This window comes from Vanellus vanellus, assembly GCF_965231255.1.
Source record: "Vanellus vanellus genome assembly, chromosome: 3".
In the NCBI taxonomy this organism is placed as follows: domain Eukaryota; kingdom Metazoa; phylum Chordata; class Aves; order Charadriiformes; family Charadriidae; genus Vanellus; species Vanellus vanellus.
In genome coordinates this window covers 31,010,240-31,029,765 of record NC_138907.1, presented here as the reverse complement: position 1 = coordinate 31,029,765, position 19,526 = coordinate 31,010,240, and the positions used below count along the sequence as shown (strand labels likewise).

At 45.0% G+C, this 19,526-nt stretch overlaps 1 long non-coding RNA gene across 1 annotated transcript; it reads right to left on the bottom strand.

The window, feature by feature from the left end:
- Nucleotides 1–546: 546 nt before the first annotated feature.
- Nucleotides 547–2,312, bottom strand: LOC309670850. Its single transcript, XR_014269056.1, has 3 exons — nucleotides 2,230–2,312; nucleotides 1,170–1,343; nucleotides 547–1,066 (listed from the first exon to the last, which is right to left on the bottom strand). It is a non-coding gene; the product is annotated as an uncharacterized lncRNA (long non-coding RNA).
- Between the last annotated feature and the right edge of the window lie 17,214 nt (nucleotides 2,313–19,526).

Below are 19,526 nucleotides of genomic sequence, written 5' to 3'. Positions count from 1 at the left end.
GATATGTATTGTATTCACTCTGATTGTTAATGAAGATGTCAAAGATTATGTCAAATACTGCTCTCATTAAATACTCCTTTCATGATTTGATACACTACCATTTAAACTTGATTTTTTTTTCAGAGCCATTCAGGCACCTCGCCAACTTCACGCGTGCTCTCACAAATTTAAAATTAATTTCCAGTTAAGATTTCACAATGAAACAATCTAATAAAATACACAAACAGTTACTGTACTTTTTTCATCATCCAGTTTTTTTTTGTTTAATTTTCCATGTCAGGATTCTTTCTTGACAGCCCTGTTACAGTTTGCACACGTAAAATAGGTCCAATGCTTCCCTGAAGTGATGAGTTTATTGCACATGCGGTATAAAATAAGAACCACTTTTTAGCCTCAGGTGTGAGGAGTGGCCAGGAAGGATGATGGGAGTGAGGGAACGGTTTCACGTGGGATAATTAATTTAGTGCACTCACAGCCTCTCTTTTTTTTCTTTTTTTTTTTTTTTTTTCCCCCCTGGAGTAATTTGAACCCAAGCAAGGAGCAATCTGTCGGCTGAATGAATTGGTTTGCCACTGACCACTCCTGGTCACTGTTTTTCCTGGAGGACTTCAGCATTTCTGCCTCACGTGACTGATGCCATATTAGGGAAAAGACCCATGGAGCTTCTAGGATTGGGCAGGATACATGTCCATGGCAGGTTGATACAATAAGGAAGGCAAGCTAGAGGGGGAAAACTCCTGCTGTGGCTAAAACTAAGGGGAATTCACAATAACAATAGTTTTCTGTCTGAAAATACAGAATCATCTAAGCAAGAAAGGTCAACTTCCTGCTGAAAGAAAGGAAAGAAATTCTTGATGAGATCTGTATTAACTATTTTTCTTTTCTTGTGGTGAGGATCTCACCCCATTCCTCCCAACATCAGTGGTTTATCTCTTAATGTATTCGTCTCAAAATGAAGTGGCTCTTTATCATCCAGTTCAGAGTAGGCTGGGAGAAGCCCTCCAGTCGTCATCCCACAGGAGGGAAGTGGGCAACCTTCTTGAGAAAGAGGGGAGCTCAAAAAGCCCTAGAATAGCACAGAAGGTTCTGAATCAGAACATGAGTGGAGTGTTCCCCATTTAGCCACATGACATAAAGACAGCAAAGACAGCGGACAGAGCAGGACTCACCTGTTCCTCTCCTGCCTGCAAGGCGAGCTTTAGAAGTACAGGCAGCACCATCTGAGAAGCACGAGGTGGTCAGCATGAAATGGTCAACATGGCAGTTTGGACAGCTCACAAAATAATGGGTGACGTCTGAGGTATGATGAGCACCCCTCCCCTCAGTTCGAAGACCTCCTCCATCTGGAGTAACCAGAAATCACAGGTTAGAAAGGAGAAGCGTTGATGGTAGGCAGGGTATCGGCAGAGGATTTGGATGGAGCTCTGGCGTTATGAAATCTAAGCATCAAAAGCAAAATAAACCAAATCTTTTATTGGGTTCAACTGGCATGTTACAGAGAAGACAACAACTCTGATTGACGTACTACAACAAAACGGTCTTCACTTGTACCAAGAACTAATCTGTTCTCCTCTAGCATCCTCCTTCACCCTCCATCATCTACTCAAGCACAAATTTAATTTCTTCAGCTTCCATAAAAAATACCAGTCCACCACTTGGCCATGGTCACAGGCCAAACTGGTAAATATCCGTCTAAAGTGCCTCCTCTGTTTGTCTTTTGTGTAGCTGGCCTGACTTCCACATCAGGGGACCTGTGCCACCTAACACTGGATTTTGGCCCCATTCTCCACTTCTCCAAATAGATCAGCCTCCAAAACCATTTTAGTCTTGAAACCTGTAGCTGTGGAGCTGCTCCTCAGACTGTTTGCTTACAGGAGGGTTCCTGTGGTGCCCCAGGTGATGCACGCTCAGCCTGCTGGACGCTGGGGTCCCTCATGCCTGGTGCTATTCCACTGTTTCCAGTTGTAGCTCTGGGAAGAGCGTACAAGTCCCAGCATCCTTGTGCCGGCTGGAGCGCGCTGACGGCGTAGGAGCCTTAGCGTCGTCCCCTCCAGGAGACGTGTCCATGCCGTGGTGCTCTTCCTCTTCAGCTCCTTCAACGGCTGCTTTCACGGCACATGACACGAAACGACCCGGGCGGCCGTGAAGAGTATTCATACAAAGGACATAATGCAAATATCTGTCGCGTCACCCACCCGTTCCCGCCAAGTCAGCCCTCTCTTAACCCACCCGTTCCCCAGACGTCACGGTGAAACCCACGCCGTCACGCTTCCCGCCGGCCCGGCAATCGCTCCCGCCGCCCTCCCCTCCTGCCGCCGCCGCCGCTTCTCCACGGCCGGGGCGGGGAGGCAGCGCCACCCGGGGCCGGCGGGCACCCTCCGGCCCCCGCCAGCGGAGCGCGGACAGCCAGAGCGGCGGGACCGGCCGCCCCCCCTCCCCGCCCCGGGCGGGTCCCTGCGGGCGGCAGCGCCGCCGCCGGCCCAGGCTGAGGCCGCGGCGCCACCTGCTGGTGCGGCGGCGGCGGCGGCGGCGGCGGCGGCGGCGGAGGGGGGGGACGGAGACGGGGACGGGGGTGGCGGGGGGGGACGGGACGGACGAGGGGGCGGGCGCTCCCGGCTGCGTCCTAACGTCATCTCGGCGGGAGTCGCAGCAGGTCAGGGGAGACGTCGGTGGACGTTTGGCAGTGTTGTGGCGGCTGCGGGAGGCGGAGAAGTGTTTCTGATTTATTTCCCAGCGCTATTAGGCGCGCTAATAAGGTAACGAGTTTCTCGCGTTGAGAGAGACTAAACTCTAAACGCTGGGGACTAATTATTAGTGGGATTTTAAAGCAGAAAAACTTGGCGATTCCCATTCTCCTTGTGTGTTAATAAAGACCATCTTTTATGGTAGAATGACACTTTATGACACTTGAAGATCCATTAAAATGTAGTGGAGATGTTACGTTCAAAACACTTGGTCCCTGTATTACTCAGACAGGGTAGGTCACTAAGTGGAGGGGCCCTCGCCCATGAAGGCCTCAGGATTGCACATTGCGTGCACCCACCCTGTCACGAGTGGTTCTCGGTAGCAGCAGTGAGAAGCAAAACAAAAAAGGATGAAAGGGCCCCAATTCTCATTTCGCCTCCTCCAGTTCTGCGGCCGTCGACTGAATAAAACTTCAGTGGAGTCACTCTTCATCTAAACCAGTGTGAAAGCGAAGTGGGCTGCCCCGGTTTGCTGGTCCAGCGGCGAGGCATGAGCCTGTTATAGCAGAGCGGTTGGGGAAAAGGACCAGTTGCTGGCACTGCAGCGCTGGGGCTGGAGCGGGAAGAGACAGGGGCAGCCTTTGGGTGGGGAGGGAAGGAGGGATCGGGAACCCAGTGCAGTTCAGTGCAGAACGCTGCCTGTTTTCTCAGGTGGGAAGGGTCAACACCTCCAGTCTAGCTAGGTGGTGACTCTCAGAGCTTTTTTTCTTAGGAGCACAGGAGTAGGCACACCATATCAGACTTAGCGTCCACCCGGTCTGGTGGCCTGGCCTGGCCACTGACTCACCGCAGGTGCTGCAGAGGGAGGCGTAAGGACCCTCTTGTGTCAGCACCCTGCAAAGACCTGTCTTGTTTCCATGGGTTAGGCAGTGGGTAGGCATCAAGCAAGGGATTTATTCTAATCCATTATAGTAACTGTGCATGTGTAGAGGAGCTATAGCGCTCTCCAGTCCCTATCTGAGATTGTTAGCTGTGGTTCTAGCTTCTCTAGTTTACTCGCGAGAGTCTAGGAAAACTTGAGTTCAGGCTGTTTGTCCACACTGCCTTCAGCCTCTTTCACTAGCTTCCCAGCAACAACAGCAAATACTTTCTCTCTTACTCATTAAAGTGCTGGATTCTTATCCTATCACCCAATTTCTATCCAGTGGGTGATGGTTCACGTTGCACACTGTGATCTTAAAAGCAGAAACAGATGCTGTTCATGTATATTTCATTGAGCCGACCTGTTATGCAAACCCAGGCAGTGACTGATAAAGCTTGCAAATTCCTTTGTCCATAGATTCATGATGTGCCCTACATTCTGCCGCCATGCTGCAGTACGCATCTCAGCTGTTCAGGTTAAAGCAGCTCCTCCCTGAACCTGGCAAATGTGACAACTGTTAAAATATTTTACATTATCTGTAGAAGTCACATGTTCCTTCTTTCCAAATGAGCTAATGCAGCTATGGTTTAAATTGTTTTTAAGTAATCCATTACCTGCTTAACTGATTAGGTGTTGACATTGATTTCATCTGAGCATGTTGAGGAGGTCTTGTCAGACCTTGTTAAGCTAGAAATGCTTCTGCCACCACTCATACATGACAGCAGCCTCATTTTCTAACTTAATGGCATTGGCTTTATTAGGAGTGCATTTGCCATCATTCATCTGTCCAATCAGACCTCTACAGCACTTGGCAGAAACTGTAGCAGGGAACATTTCTCTTCTTCTCTAGTGATATGTAGGTCAGTCATACAACACAGTATTTAGCCTCCACTGGGACAGGTACAATGGCACGAAGCCAGCCACCAGAGTTTGCTCTTACAGGCAATTTGCATAGAGCTGAGTGCCCCATAGTCCAGCTATCCAGAGGTCTTCAGACCTTAGGTCCAGAGCCACAAAGCTGATGAGTGTCTAGCACCATCCTTCTTTTGTTAAAGACGGATACCTCAAAATACAGTATCTGTGTTGTTGGGCCACAGGAACTCGAAGGAATTACTTTCTTCAAGATCAGTCTCACTTCCTATAAAAAATTAATCATAACATCTAATTTTCTTGGTTCATAGTTCATTTTCTAAAGCTTAAAATGTCAGGGTCCTATAACATTTCACCTCAGGGGTGAGTTCCCCTGCCCTCTTTTTAGCAAAACAACTTTTTAACAACAATGCTTGCCCAAGCTTTGCATAGATCTTATGAGATCAGTGTTAGGTCCAGCATGGAGGTTGTGTTGTCCTTTCTTGCCTCTCGTGCTGGCATCCCCTACCCTCCTCACCCCCACACACTTTAAGTCCACCACAGTCCAGTGGGAAGAGTAGTCATGTAGTTATGCGACATTCCTTAAAAATACGTCAATACAGTCAGTGTTAGCAGATGGCCCCAAATGCCCTGATGTGCAATAGCAGAAGGAACAGATTTGCTCTTCATGCTCAAAGTTTGACTTAGCACCCTTAACGGGTGAGTAAGTGCTGATCAAAAACATGTAAGAGGTCCTGGACACCTTATTAGTAGATATACAGAAATGAGATTAAATGTAACCCATGAAACTGCAGTACATTCCAGGTCACAAAACCCCCTCCACATTTACAAAAAAAAAACATGGACAATATGGTCCATTGGTAAAGCCACAGTTCAGGGGGATTGCGCATGTAAGCATCTGGTAGCAGAAGAGCTGAACATTCACAGGGCTTGCTAGATTCAGATAAGAGCAGGTAAGACAAAAGTGTCACCGTGTGAAACCTCAGAAACGTTGCAGGCTCAACAGACGCAAACGCAGGATGCTAGACTGCAAAGTCTTGGACCTCTCTTGCCACAAGAGCAAAAGAAAGACCATGGAATTAATGTCTCCAAGACGTGTTTTGTCCTGCACGCTGTCAAAGCCTGAACAGAGGCACAGACTGAGGTAAATATTTGCTGTCTCCCTTTCAGTACTTAATGTTTTTCCTTCCATCATGTGGCCAACAGTTCTCTACCTTCATTAAAGCTGGGAGGATGAGTGTCTTTAGAGCTGATGCCTGTATTACATTAAATGCATTAATTAGTGAAGCATCTGACTAGGAGTTGGGGTGAGCTTTGTAACCCAATGCCAGTCTAAATCCAAGATGAAGGTATCAGGTGACAATGCTATGGACAGTCACACGGAGCTGAGAGAGAGTTCAGAAAACCTAAGGCACAGGACAGCTAAACTCTACCGCAGCATAAATACTTCTGTTACTCTGACCACTTAAAAAAAAAAATGCCAATCTAGATTCTTTGAACTGGACCCTGACAACCTAGCTCAGGGGTGTATTTAAGTCCCAGAAGGAAGCCCAGGTTGCCTGCTTTTCAGCACCAGTAGACCCTCAGGGCACCTCTGTGCTGCGCATCAAAGCACACTGTCAGGCTCTGTATACGCTAACTGAGCAGAAAAAGGGCAAAAAAAGAAAGGGACAGGCAGGAGCGAAGGGCAGGCTGGGGCTCTGCCTTCCCAGATGAGCATTCTGCCTTTAGTGCCGGACTGACCTTGATCGTGTCATCCTTCCTGGCCTTGTGGCTTTGCATTCCCAGCCGTGCGGCAGGACAGCTTCAGCAGGAGGGAGGAATCCGGCATTGGTATGAATGCCTGGGAGACTGGAGGTAGATTCACACCTCTTCAACTTGGTAATGTCCTGCGGGTGTTTTACTTTCTATGCACATGCCCCAACATTAAGATCTAACATTTTGGCTACCCTTTTTTTTTTTTTTTTGGTACTGACATCCTTCTTCACCCATAATCTCAGCAAAGCGTTCTAATTCCCAGGTGAATGAAAGCATCTGATGTCCTGAAGCAGGACGAGTTCTCAGATATTCTCCTCCCATACATCTAGCATGTTTTGTAATTTGGGTCTTCACAGTTCCCACCCAACACACCAGCTTTCTGGATTGCCATTCAGAGACTCCTACCTCCCTCTAGTAACTGTACATTTGGTCTATGTAACTCAATTAGATGCATCGGCTCATCTTCCTGGAGCTAAAGCGGCTTGTAGTTAAGTGCTGCTGTACCTAAATTAGGCGATTTGGATCTGGTCATTCGTACAAACTCATTGTGTTGGTTTACCTCCATTAGGATCAACTACTTCCTTGCCTTCATCTTGGAGGATAATGCTCAACCTGTCTGAGTAAAAATATTTCAAATTGCTTGTGGATTCTAGCTTCCTAAAGTAATTCTAAATCATGCCCCAAATTTGCCACGAGTTCAGCTTTGTAGTACTGCTGTCTTCAGTGACATTACACTGTGGGATTTTCATAGGAAGTCTATGAAAACACTTTCTTTGGGTCAAGGGCTGAAGGTCTGGAAACTCACCCTCTCAGAAATATCTTCATAAATCCTGCGTGATGAAAAGTCTTGCAGAAATATGAGCCCCTTACAAAGAAGATGAAAGTTTGCCAGACAATGTTTTTCTCATTTTCAGGTGACTATGACCAATGAACAGTAAGGCGTCAGGAGAGCCTTGTGATTAACACTCAGCAGAACCTTGTTCACGTCCCGGCTCTGTCTCTCATTTCCATGCCTCTCAGCCAGTCCAAAGGAAGTAACTGGATGTGTCTGAGATGTGCTGATCTGCACAACAGCCTTTTTGTCTGGGAGTTCTCGATGGCTGCCGGACAGCCAGAAATCCTGTAGATTCCGGGTGGAATCTACGTAGGGCAGTGGGCTATCTTTAAAAGCAGTATAGTCCTATCCAAAATGACAGACCTGGCAGGTTTGTATTCCTCGTGTGACTGCATGCATCTTACTGTATGTAAAATTTATAAAATAGGGACAGTTATGAAATTTATAAAATAGGGACAGTAACCCTTCTTTTCTCTTATCTACCTAGGTTGTACCCTTTATCTTCCAGAAGACAACTGCACGCTACAGCTACTATGCAGAGACCTGATCCCATTTGGGACCTCTAGATGGTACTGTAATATAATAATATAATAAACTGACAGCTGGATCCTTCTAAAAAAATGGCCAGTTCACAGAAAAATGCTACAAAAGGAATAACTTGGTTAGCTAAGTTCCAGCTCCCATGGCTGGACTCTATAAAATATATGCAATGAAAAAGCACAGCCAGGAGGAGGGTTTTTTTTTTGTTTAGCAGACTTACCTGGTGGAAAGTCTAAACTACTGCTAACCTTTTCATGTCTTACAAATCTCCTGCCTGTACCCATCATTAAATACCTTCCAGGTGAAAAAAACAGCCCAGCACAGAAAATGGCCTCCTGTTATAGAAGCCAATGCACGTTCAACGGGTGACACAAAAGTCAGGTTTCCCCCTGCATTGCAATGGGTTTTCTCTGGCATTCCCTTTGAACAAAGGTAACTGTCAGCAGGAGGCTATCACACCCTCCTCCGGAGTTTCTGAAGAAGGAATGTCAGAGATTCAAAATCCCTGAAAAGGGAACACCCCTGTCAAGGGGAGGCTTTGAAGTGACACTAAACATATATTTATAATTACAGACGAGGCAGTATAGTATGCACAAGGAATAAAGACACACAGCGTGTCCTACGGGCATGGCAGGAGAGGTGACATGCATCATGAAGCCTTGTTAAACTGCTCACTGGGGCTGAGGAAACCTGAGGCTGGTGCTTCCTATCACTTTTCATGTCACAGTGCAGTCCTTTTGCTTTCAGGAGTGCGCACACTTCGCATGCACTATTGATATCCCTTAAATACATGACATAACTCTTAAGCCTACCTCAAGAAGGTAACATAATCTTGTTCGCATAACCAACACGGATGCCAGAAAGGATGCAGGGCAGCTTTTTAGGTAGCTCAGCTCAGTGTGCTCCCTGTGAGAGGCCTGAACTCGGGCAAACGAGCCTCAGGAGGCTCGCTTGGAAAGAGTCAGAGCCTTGCTGCCATTTGCCTGGGAGGCTTGGAGAGGAAAGCGAAGCCAAAAACAGCCAGAATGTGTAAGTTTCTATTTAGAGATCCAGTTGTCTCCATTCCTTTGTGTGTGTGCACATATGCATGCAAGAATGATTATGATCTCAGCATGAAAGCAGTTTATTGGAGCAGTCAGTTGTTTTCCTAGTAGGAAGACATACATGTATGTATAGGTATTTATAAGCATATAAATATATGTATTTGGGCATAGAGATTGTCTGTGTATTAAAGTCTGCAGCACTTACACCCCTATTCAGGAAAATGCACGGGTGCTATTTTTTACCGCACGGGAAGCCTGAGCAAGTGTTCCCTGGAGATTCAGAGCCCCGTGACATCTGTTGGATAACAGTGATTTACCTCTGCTACAGCTGTGGCACTAGGTACATGGCTCCAAACCCAATGGGTAGGTAGCTCCCTGCTTACGTGCTCAAAGATGATTTTAAAACACATGTGAATGTGCCCTGTTGTCCAGATGACAACTTTCTTCCATCCCAACAGGTAACTGCGAGAAAAAAACTGAGCTACATCTTTTAGCCAAACTGAGCTACGGATATGGTGAGTAAACATCCTTGTAGATCGCACTAAAATCGCAGCATGTGCCTCACTGAGGTATCTGCTTGTGACATCTGCAGTGATTTTCCTTTCCTAGAGACTGAGAAGGCTGCAAGTAGGGAGGTGTAGCTTCGACAGGTGGCATCCATAGTTATTTAAACCATGCTTTCCCAGAGTGCTTTCTCCTGAGGGAGGGCAGACACATGATGCCTGAAAATGATGCGTTTCCTGTGTGAATCTGATTATAGGATCGCTTCATGGATGAAGTGTCCATCTGAACTACACATCAACCACCGCTAAACAATAGATGGCAAGAATCTCTGACATACTGCTACCTCTTGTTTATGTTGCATACATTCCTCTCTACCCATAGAGTTTAATTGACACTGCTCTTTGTATTTTGCCTGCCAGTTTTGATCAAGCCCGTATAAAGAAGGATGCATGTTTAAACTACCACAGCATGAGTAATTTGAATCAAATACAGGTTTGTATTAAAGCTTTGGTGTATTATTTGATGGCAAATGTATTCTAAATCTTTAGGACTGCCATTATGAGGTGGGATGCCACATCCTGGTTGGAATAGTGATTGAATCTGAATGCAAATCATCCTTTATATAGCAATGCTTTCCTCTCCTCCTCTGTGCATGTGGAATATGTTTGTTTTATTTTAGAGCTCACTCAGGCTACAAGATTTTCTAGTCAATTCATTGCAGTCACATATGACCCATTTTCAACAAAATTAGGGCCAGACCACGGCCCTCTTCCTCACTTTCCTCTCCTCACACAACAACCACCCTGAGTACGTTTACACTGTCTTCCAAGGGGTGTTCACACAGGGCTTCTTATCGGATACGTAGCCCACCTACACATTTTATTCTCAGGAGCGGGTAGGGTTTATGAGCAACTAGCTATCCTCATGTGGAAATTAAATCCTTTCTCTAGAAAGTAATAGCCAGTTCTCCCTTAAGGAATAGTTAAGCATGGCCTAATTTGCAGCATGTTTTGGCCCTGCACACTCAGCGGAGGTTGATCTGGTCCCTTCCAAGGCCTTTTGGAAGTATGAAGTGGTAGACAGTGGACAGACAAAGAAAGTTAGCATTCCCCAGAGAAAGCCCTCTGGTACCTGTCATAGAATCATAGAATCATCTAGGTTGGAATGGACCGTTAAGACCATTGAGTCCAACCATTGACCTAACACTGCCAAAACCACCACTAAACCATGTCCCTAAACCCCTGCAACTCGTGGCCATTTCCTCTTGTCCTGTCAGTTGTTACTTGGGAGAAGAGACCGACCCCCACCTCGCTACAACTTCCTTTCAGGACCAATAAGGTCTCCCCTCAGCCTCCTTTTCTCCAGGCTAAACAACCCCAGTTCCCTCACCTGCTCCTCATAGGACTTGTGCTCCAGACCCCTCACCAGCTTCATTGCCCTTCTCTGGACACACCCCAGCACCTCAGTGTCTTTCTTGTAGTGAGAGGCCCAAAAATGAACACAGTACTCAGGGTGTGGCCTCACCAGTGCCGAGTACAGGGGAACGAATCATTTTTGTGGTCCTGCTGGCCACACTATTCCTGACACACACCAGGATGCTGTTGGCCTCCTTGGCTACCTGGGCACGCTGCTGGCTCATATTCAGCCTGCTGTCAACCAACATCCCCTGGTCTTTTTCTGCCAGGCATCTTTCCAACCACTCTTCCCCAAGCCTGGAGCGCTGCATGGGGTTCGAGGGGGCAGAAAGAATTTGAAGGCACCTGAGTCCATACAGGAGCTATATGGGTATGAAGTTAGGTGTCAGGAGCAATATGGACTTCAAGATATTTGTGGGACTACACAACTGATGAACAGAGCATACATAGCCCCTGTAGCTAAGAAGCTGATTCAGAGGTTCAGTGACACAGGCAAGGATGTCATCTAAGTTTTCATACACTGGCCTCTATCACAATACAATGAAATAAACTACCAGGAGGTGAGTCTACACTGCTCCGCTCCCTTGCCATGTTTGTATCAGAGCCTTCTGGGGAAATCTGGAGGGCTCCCTTTGTACTCTTACCCAGAGGATATCTGTACACGCTATTTACACAAAAATGTTCATCTGGGATGTTTTACTGCATCTGGGAGAGCTAGAGCACTGAAGGACCAGTCAAAGTGTTTACAGAATAGACACAGTGAGTGGATTCTTCCACTTGAGGAAATAAGGGTTACAGCCTGCCTAAGGGAGGTCATCAAAGTACCACTTCAGGTCTTTGGCAGAGGCAAACCGTGACTGTCTGATGTAGTTATTTCATGAGTCTTAACTGTGTACTATATGAGCACATAACATATTTCCACTCAGACTTGCCATCAACTAGTAAGAAGCTGTAGAACAGGCAGGGCCTAGGTGCTTAACCCTTTGGAGCAAGGGAATGTACAAATGCTCCTGAAGAGTTTTCCTAATTGGTTTCTGTGATGAAAACGTCCGTATCAAAATGTGATTCTTATAAGCGTTTTACCCCATATGATGAATCTGCCATCCTTTTTTGAGAATGCTTCTCTCTTATTTTCATGCCCTATGTGCTGCATGAGCCTTAGTGAGGGAAAACAACATGCTGTGAACAAAAGACCTAAGAGTATTTTGTAACGTGTTTATTTATAAATTGTCTGTTAAGATATCATGGTTGCAGTTCTGTTGCATAGTAGTTTTTAAGCAACCTTACCGTAGATCTGGACGGAACCATTCAGATGAGCTACAAATGTGAAACAAAACCAGAATTCCTTCCCCCAAAAATTACAAGAAATACTCCAAGGTTACAGACTGTAGACAAGAGAGTGCTGTGAATCAGCCACAGTGGGTGCAATCTACCAGAAATGAGCATTTTTTAGCCTTCTCATTGATTAGTGAAGCTGGAACCATTTCTAGCAAGCCTAGCATTTCTAGCAATTGTTTAGTGAAAGATGAGCTGATTTTAAAGCCATTTTTTTCTACAGCTTTACATTATATATACTTTCTCACTATATAATCACATTTTATAATTTTTTTTTAACAAAACTGTTATTGAAAACTTATTACAAACATTGTTCTTTTTAACATGCTGGTATTTTACTGATTCTGAAAAAAATATCTAATCCCACTTTAAAATAAGCACAGCTTACTTCTATTAAAGTAAATTTATGCTTTGATCAACTATAGCAAAACTGCTTTCAAAGTATTTGAAATAAAAATCATACATGAAGATTTGCTCTGCTGTCATTCACTGTAGTCCTACAATGTCTGACATAGCTGATGTCTGAGCAGAAGCAAACATCTAGTTCTCAATTAGGGTGATACAGAAATGATGTGACATTACCATGCTTGTACCTTAAGAACATTTGGTTTGATCTTTTATTGTGGCTGTTTTCTTGCTCAAACTGTTATATCTGTAGCGCTGTATCTCCAGCTGGTGAATATTGGAAGGCCTTTATATTATTGGCTCAGCTGTGGGCTGCTTCCACCTTCTCTCTCACCCCTTCCAGGTGTTCCACCTACCTCCCTGCATCGGTATTAGTGGTTTTGCGTAACTCAGTGTGTCTGATGGCTCGCTGTTCCAGCTGAAGCTGACCCTGTAAAAAAACAATAAAAAAATTACTTTTCTGTTGAGTATATTTTCAGGACCAGTAAAATTAGCACAAAAAAAGGAAGAAGAGGGGCAAAGAGGCAGCCACTACTTAAATGATCCAAAGATGATCACCGAACTGACTTCTTGTAGTACATCTCTCTGAAAAAAGTGAGTAAAGCTACATCTACTTATAGCTGCTGAGAATCTGCCCCTGTGTATACACGTGAAATGCTTTCTTTGCATAATTCCTGTAATCACATTTCCTCATGAGGTTCCTGCTTCATTTTGGCTAATATCTGAGTCGTGTCTCCTTTTTTTTTTTTTGAAATCCCTACTCTTCTTTGTCGGATGTCTGTGCATCTCGTTACTGGCTGTATTTCTCTAATATGAAAATGCTGCATTCCCATAAGTACAACTAGGAGAGTGATTTATGCATTTTTCTGCATGAAAAGGCCCCTTGTGTGCTCCACATGTAAAGGCAGAACAAAGCAGATCCCTACGAACATTTGTTTTCCTTTTAGCAGTTATTGCCATAAAAAGAGGTCAGAATGAAATGAAACAACTTAATGTTTTGTCCCTTGTCCAGCTCTGGTGCCTGATCTGGTTTCAGCTGAAATAATTATGGGTCTCTCTCTGAATACATGAGAATGGACTCTGGCCCCTTAAGGATTACAGCTCGCTCGGTGGTTCCCACAACTTTGGACCAACTGGTCACAGTCCACGGAGCCAGCCATGTGGATGCTTTGCTTCGTAATACTTTCTGCGGCCCCAGGTGCAGAGCACTCACGATGGCCTCAAGGACCACCCAGGATTTCTGCACTGCAGCACTGAAGCCACTGAAATAAGTAACTTGACAATCACACCCTATAATAAATAGATCTCCTTGGCCAGGAGTTCCAGCACAGCTGAGCTAGTCGGATGTGCTCATCTTTAGGCATTTCAGGAGCGGTCTGAGGGGAGCCACGGCTGGCTTCGCTGTCTGGTTTTGTTCCTGGCTATAAAGCAAAGCCAAAAGGCAAATGGTTTTTCTAAATAATATTATACGTTTTCTGAAAATTAGAACGACAGTTCAGAATCCATTAGGTAAGTGCTGGCGCTGCGCACTTGAACGTCTAGTCTGTGAGGAGCATAGTGACTGGGAAAGAGTAATGGACTGATAAACCTTCTGCTTGAAACTCTCTCATTGGTCACGGAGCAAATGTCATGGGGAGCGTCTCCCTGCTGCACCGGGGGGCTCCAGACCATCTGAAGAGTTCATATGTGGGAGCCTAATGTCAGTCAGGCTTTCTGCTTTCTGAAATCCTTGCTATTCAGGTAGAAACTGACAGGGGCAGAGGTGCTGTTCGGAGCAGTGGTTTGACAAGGAGACAACTTACCCAGTTCTAAGAGGCTGCTGGCTCACACAGCACTACATAAGACTTGAGATCAGCTGCACTCAGTCCCACCACAGCTAAGTGTGTCTAGTTAAGTCCTCTGAGAGTGAACGCCAATGAATGCTTAAGAGTGTAGGAGTTAGGGCAGGAACATGTTACTCTTCTCTGTTGTACATCTACTCACCTCTGGATAAGGGTACAACGTGAGCTCAGTGTTGCAGTCAGATCATCATTTTTAAAACCTGCCAGTGGACCTAACCTCCATGAAAGCACATCATCTCTTTCAGAGTTCCTTTGTGGTTTTGCCATCTACCATATCCTGCAGCAACAAGTTCTACAGTTTAGCTGTGTGTTGTGTGCGAAAAGGGCTTCCTTCATTCGGTTTTATTTTTGGCAATTATTATCATTGGGTGTCTCTGTGTCCCTGTGATGTTAGAAACAATGACCATATATACATTTTTCACCTTCTTTATGCCCTCTGTTCTTTTACAGTCCTTAGCGCAAAGTAGGGGTCTTTTCAATTTCTCCTGAAACAGAAGCCGTTTCCTACCTCTCATCAGCCTTTTTACCCTCTCTCTGTCTTTTTTAGATAAACCACATCCTTTTTTGGTATGAAGAAATGCCAGAAATGCATGAATTATTTGAGATGCAGATGGATTGTGAATTCAAAGCTAGACATAATAATGCTTTCTGATCTGTTGTCTCTGTATTCTTTTCCTAGTAAGTCAATTCTTAGCTTTGGCTTTACCTGACATAAAAACGTCTTCCGCTTCTGCTTAAGTTGACGGTGAAACTTCTGGTCTGATTTCCATGAAGTCAGGTTGAACCCCTGGCCCAGAACTCACCCAGCAGCCCTGCACTAATCTCCTGAGTTATCAGGCCACCTATGAGGACACTATTGTTCAGCCTTTTGTTCATCTGAGGAGTAGGTCTGCATGGATTGCATGACAGATCAATGACTCTAGCATTCTCTTGAGAGAAAGAGAATAATTTATCATTGCTAATGGTTTGTTTTCTGTATCGATCTTCTTACCTCCTCCTGACATGCAGCACTGCTCATGAGGAAGTGCTCTCAGAAATATTCCCAATAAAACCCACTTTATTTCCAGACAGAACTCAGTATATTGGACGTAGCAGTTTTAGGTCCTTCTGATCAGGTGGGATTATTTTTGACTGTGCTCTGACTGTTTTCTGACCAACTAAAAAACTGTCAGTAGATGTTAGTGTAATTCTTACACACAACGCTATAGGCAAGGGAGTAAGGTCAGAACGTTCACCCTGTTTTCCACAGTCAGGTGGCATTGCCCACTCCAGCAGTCTCTTGAAATCTGAAATAGCTGAGCTCCAAAGTCTGACACTCACACGATGACATCAGAATTGCAAGGTTCATTTTTAAAGCCATTTACTCTCTCTCATCACACCAGAAACAAAAGAGAAATCTTCACTCAAACACATTCTTACATCTCAGAAAGCGCAAGGATTAAAAAGAACAGCCTTCCTCTCTGTAGGTTTAGCCTCCAAAGCAGGTGCGCGTTTGAGCTTTTGGGATCCACGGGAAGGTGATACTGGGAATGGCATATTGGCTCTGCTACAGTCAGTGACACAATTCCCAGCAACTTCATTATGAATATGGGTTTACCCAAGGGCTTTACCAGCTAAGCAACTGTTACTGTATTTATGTACAGTTAGAGGATGTCTGATGTCAAGCGCCAAGCTTTTCAGGTGATTTCTGTTTAGCATCTGTACAGACGTGCATAGGAAATGTCATAGCCGAGGCACGGTCTTTGATAGTTGCATTTGGGTTAGCCATTTTGCATATGAAGGCAGAAGATAAAATGAATTGGTTTCTTCTAGGTGCTAACTTTGTTCCCCAGAGAAGTAGAATTCAAGGGGATTGCTTCTATGAGCAAAATTACTCACATGCCTATATCTTCACAGGATCAGCACCTAAATTCGTGCATTTCTTCTCACAGAGCAATTACTTTTCAGATTTGATTTTAACAATGTTAGCTCCCAATTCAATTAACATCACCACTATTTTCTCTTGACAATTTCATGGCAAGTCTATAGGGATCCCATTAAAATGTCATTATATTGCTGCTGTGTTGTAAGACTTCAGTGGGAAAACAATTTCAGTGCAAGTCTACAGAGATCTTGTTATGAAGCTGTTAGAATGTGAAATGCAAATGGCATCAATTATTTCAGTGCGAGCCTGTGGAGTCCCAGTCCCAATGTCATCATGATATGAAGTTAAAAAGAAAAACCTTTCCAGCCTTCATGTATGGAGACACCAGGATGATGTGAGAGTTAAGGGAGACAGTTAAAGGGAGGAAGGGGCAAAACACTTTTAATGCGTTGTTTCAGTGATGTGCCACAACAAATAGAATTCATAGGCCATATATTACGGCCACCGTATGACCTTGGCAACCCTAGGCCTGAGCCCTCCCTATATATAGTCCTCTAATCCCACATGCAGAGGTTTTACACAACTCGATTATAGTGATAGGGGGTATTTTTAGATCCCTACAAGGGAACGATCCTTTCTTGCTGCACATATTTTGAGCAGCACGTAGTTTCCCGCAGCTGAAGTTTACTCTGCACCACGCAACACACAAGTACCCCTTAAATCCGTGGTAAGTCTAATCATGTCTGTACGCTTCATCTGTGTAATTCTCTAGAAATAATTAGAAGAGAAGGATCTCCAAGCCCAGAGGGTGGACCCCCGCTGTGTGCTAAGGGCGGCTCCAAAGCTGCCTTGGTACCAGGCGCATCAGTCACGCAGACAGCAAACCCGCGAAAGGAAGCTCAGACACAGCTCGAGTGTGCCCCGTGGAGCGCATCTGACGTTGGTCCTCCCGGCACATGTACAGAGGGGGACTTGGCTCCCTGGACGCTGCCTGCGTGGAAGTCACCTGGATGGATCGCTTGCCTGCCCTAAACCCCGTTGTTTGCTAGCGCGGGAGAGCAAACCACAGGGTCTCTGTGACTGAGGCTGGGAGACGGCTGATCAAGCAGTGCCGGGTTATTACTGTCTGGGTGAGTGAAGACAGCGGGATTAGCCCCAAAGGCAACAGCTTGGTGGGGTTAGTTGAGGAGGGGGAGCAGTCTCTGTGGGAACGTGTAGAAATGATAGGAGTATGTGGAAGATGTGACTGAGTACAGTTTCTAAAACGCATCTTTCCATGCTGTGCCCAAGCATAGATTTTTGGTGTGCGGAGCCTGCATCCCCATATTTTTGTGCAGATGTGCTCCCCTCCGTTTGCAAAAGTTCTACACAAAGTAAAACTTAAGTACTGGTTAAATGTAGTAAGCTCCAAAAAGTGCTCCAGGCTTTGTCAGACCTGGTCCAAACTTATCTGGTCAATGATAGACTACAGAAAAATACTAATTTTGCCGATATGGGCCAAGCGTGTTGATGACTCTTACTTACTCTTCTACTACAAACAATATAATGAGTCTGAAAGGACAGATCTGCCTGATGGGATAGATAATCTCCTCAAGTCCCCATCACAAATGAATGTTTGCTTTTCCAGAAAATTGTCAACATTGTCAGCATCACCTTTGACCAGTCCCAGAACCATCAAGGACCTCAGTGCACATCCAGGATTCCATGACTGGGGGAGAAAAGGGATTTCCTCTTTTTCTTCTTCTTTTCTAAAGATGTTACAGGTTTGACTGTTCATAACTCTGGTCTCCTGTGGACAAAATGAAATCTATGAAATCCTTCAGAAACACAGGACTCCTGGATGGCAAGATCTTAGAAAATGTCTCTAGATTTAGGAACTACCCTAGGAGAGTTGATCTGACCATATCTGATGTGTTGGTCTGTCTGCTTACATGTACTTATGATGTCATTTCACAGGACAAACAGCAGCATATACTGTATTGCACCCACAGAAGTCCGTCATAAATAATTCTGTAGATGCCACAATGATTTCAACACAAAGTCTGAGTTAAAGGAGCTGTAATTGCCTCATGTTTGTTGACATCTGTTCAATGAACCAACTTTCCAACAAGGCAGGTATTCTCTGCAAGCTGAAATTATTTTTTTTTTTTGTAAGGACAGGCAGTTACCAGAAGAGTTTCTACCTCACTCCAGCATGACATTGATATCATCTATATGTAGTGTTCACTTAGAGAAGTATTGGAAAGGAATAACAGTATGGGGATTGGATGGTTTAAAACTCCTTTTAACTTACTGAAGTTTGAAAAGGGAAATACTATTGTAACACCTCAACATCCTTCTGCTGATATTGCCAAATCGTGGCCAGGCTGTGGTACATTATGCAAGCTGCTACACTTTGCCAATGCTCAGAAATCTGTGCAGCTCATTCATGTGGGGACCATTGGACTAGAGTATCTGTTGGGATTTTGGTCCTCATGCTGTGTCTGCTAAGATGCACCAGAGAGAGTCAGTGGCTTGACTGTGAGACTAGAAGATTTTTACGTTCTCTTTTTTGAGCTGCATGTTAGGCAACAAATGTATGATATCCTTTGCTATTATAATGGTCAATGTTATGGAATTCTCCCCAGCTGAGCAGCTACTGTAGTTGGTGGCAGCTGCTGTAGCTGTGAGTTACTCCCAAGAGTAACATCTTGTGGCTAGCCTCTCTTGTTTATGTGTGGATAGACAGAGCTCTAGGGGGTCTGCATCCCGGCTGCCTTCTTTCTGCACTGCAAATAATACAGGCTTATTGAAGCATTCTCAATCTGCATAATCAGGACAGAAAATGAATATGATCAGACTCACTCACAAAATTTCTCTCTCTCCTGCTTCTCTACTCCCAGACCTTCTCTGTGAACAGCCTCTTCTGCAATGTATTTTGCTATTTCTGGATCTGTTCCAAGACAGAAAGCAGAAGAGCACCAACACGGCTCTGGGTTAGCTGAGTTAAAAAGCAAAAACCAAAAAAAAAACCCAAAACTCAACAGGCATCCCAAATTGTATCTGAAACCAATTTGGATTGCTAGGGATTATTTAACCCAAATCAGTTCACCCCTTTCTTCCCCCATTTAGCTACGATGTTTATTTTACACGGGAATTAATAGAGATGATAAGTGATAGCTCTTTGCAAAACATTTACGAATGAACCAGCAGCCCAAATTTGCATAGCCCAGAACTGGCATTGTAAGTTCAGCTTTTGCAAGCGTGCCTGCAGAGCGAGGTGGCTTGTTGAGCCTGTGTTAAATTCAGCAAGCTCCAGTGGCTATGATGAGAAGCAGATAAAAGGCCAGTTAGGAGGCACGCTGGCTCTGGCTAGCCATTTGCCAACAGCCACTTTTGCTGCAGAAGAGAAGAAACAAGGCCAGAGGGATGGCCAGAGAGGGCAGGAGGGAAGGCCGCAGGAGAAGGAGGTTGGAGCTGGGTGCCGCGGCAAGAGGTGGAACAAACCCACCAAGCAAAAAAAGTACTGCT